A 2,364-nucleotide genomic window follows, 5' to 3' on the forward strand; every position below is an offset into this window, starting at 1 on the left:
TTTCCACATGTTGAATATGAAGTTTTGAATAATTTCAGTATAACACCTAGTAGGCAGCTTGAAATACAGATCTGGAGCTCTGGAAAGACCATCACATTGGAGCTATAGATTTGAGAACCTTAAGAACTGGTGAGATCAGTCATGAAGAGCATGAAGAAACTACAGAGAAGGTTTAGGAGGAACTCCAAAGAATAACATTTATACAGTGGGCAGAAAGAGCAGCAAAACTTTAGAGGGCCCAGCAGGGGCTGTCAGCAAGAACCAGGGAGAAACCTTCAGGGAGCAGGTAGTGGTCACAAGTAGTTCAGATGGCTGAGCGGGGCATAAATTATGTCACATAGTCTGAAAGATCCCTTAGAACTGCCAATTAGGAGACTTAGATATGGGAACCTTATAATAATTTCAGTGAGTAGTGGGCTGTGGTCTGAAGACAGAATGTTAGGAAGTGAATGTAGTAACTGTAGAACATGCTTTCAGGAAGGGCAACCATGAAAACAGATTTTATTTGGAAAGAGAGGCAAGGTCAAAGGAGACTTGAAAGAAAGCTTAGAGTCTATATAAGAGGGGAGGGGAGACAGGGAGCGAAGATGGGTGTGGAAATAACTGATGGAAGAATTTGATAGGAGCAATTGACAGGAAGAGACAACAAAGAGTTGCCCTTCTTTGAAAATGTAAAGCTAGTGCTCACTTCAGCAGCACATATACTAAAATTGGAAGAATACAGAGACAAATAGCATGGCCCTTCCACAAGGATGACATGAAAATTCGTGAAGTGTTCCATTTAATTAAAACTACAATGAGGTATCACCTTACACCAATCAGAATGGCTATCATCCAAAATCTACCAAGAATAAATGCTGGAAAGGGTGTGGAGAAAAGAGAATCCTCTTGCACTGTTAGTGGGAATGTAAATTGATAGAATCACTATGGAGAGCAGTATGGAGATTCCTTTAAAAACTAGGAATGAAACTACCATATAACCCAGCAATCCCACTACTGGGCATATAACCTGAGAAAACAATAATTGAAAGAGATGCATGTACCCCAGTGTTCTTTGCAGTGCTGTTTACAATAGCTAGGACAAGAAAGCAACCTCGATGCCCATGGACAAATGAAAGGATAAAGAAGCTGTGGTACATATATTAAATGGAATATTACTCATCCATAAAAAAGAACACATCTGAGTCAGTCCTAATCAGGTAGATGAACCTAAAGCCTGTTATACAGAGTGAAGTAAGTCTTTTAGAAAGAGAGAAACAAATATTATATATTAATGCGTATATATGGAATCTAGAAAGATGGTACTGATGAACCTATCTGCAGGGCAGCAATCAAGACAAAGATGTAGAGAACAGATTTGTGGACACAGTAAGGGAAGGAGAGGGTGGGGTGAAAGGAGAGAGTAGCATGGAAACGTATGCATTACCATCTGTAAAACAGCCAGCCAGTGGGAATTTGCTGTATGAAGCAGGGGGCTCAAATCAGGTGCTCTGTGACAACCTAGATGGCCTGGATGGAAAGGGAGGTGGGAGGGAGATTCAAGAGGGAGAGGATGGATATATGTATGTGCTATGCAGTGCTTAGTTGCTCAGTCGTGTCCAGCTCTTTGTGACCCCATGGACTGCAGCCCACCAGGCTCCTCTGTCCGTGGGGATTCTCCAGGCAAGAATACTGGAGTGGGTTGCCATGCCCTCCTCCAGGGCTATATGTATATCTATGGCTGATTCATGTTGATATATGTCAGAGACTAATACAATACTGTAAAGCAATTATCCTCCAATTAAAAATAAATTTTTAAAAATACAAAAATAAATAAATTTAAATAGATATATAAAAGAAAATGTAAAGATAAATTTTAGAGGAGAGTGGAGTAACAAGGAGTTGAGGTGTTTCTGATGGCCTTTAAATTATCTACGAAGAGGGAGCAAAATAATCTGCTGCAAAGGGGGAAATGGAGGGGGAATTTGGACTAGTTTTTAAGAGAAAAAGAAGATGGCCAAGATTGCCTGTATAAAACAGAAAAGGTCTGCTAATTGCAGAACTACCATGGCGGGAAATTCTTTTTTCCTCCTTCCTCTTTATGCCTTCCTAACCTAGTCTTGTTCCTAAAAGACTTCAGGTTGCCAAATACTAATTCTTGCACAGTCTACTCCAATACTAGATTTTTTTCCCCCAACAATAACGGGCAATGAACAGACGGCTCCCCCACGATCCCTTCAACAGTGAACATTGAGCTGGCCTCCAGCTCTTCTGCAGACCCCAATCCCCGTTACTATGGATCACATTTCTTGGTACAGCGAAGGCACCTCCTAAATGCTTGCTGTGGCCAATGATAGATTTAGGGACAGAAAGTCCGGTTCCTTC

The 2,364-nt window shown here is 41.1% G+C and overlaps 1 non-coding gene across 1 annotated transcript; it reads left to right on the plus strand.

Annotated features, from left to right (window-relative positions):
• The first annotated feature begins 680 nt into the window (after positions 1-680).
• Positions 681-787, plus strand: LOC138074678 (U6 spliceosomal RNA). Its single transcript, XR_011144504.1, has one exon. It is a non-coding gene; the product is annotated as a U6 spliceosomal RNA (small nuclear RNA).
• Positions 788-2,364: the final 1,577 nt, after the last annotated feature.

This window comes from Capricornis sumatraensis, chromosome 2 (assembly GCF_032405125.1).
Source record: "Capricornis sumatraensis isolate serow.1 chromosome 2, serow.2, whole genome shotgun sequence".
In the NCBI taxonomy this organism is placed as follows: Eukaryota; Metazoa; Chordata; class Mammalia; order Artiodactyla; family Bovidae; genus Capricornis; species Capricornis sumatraensis.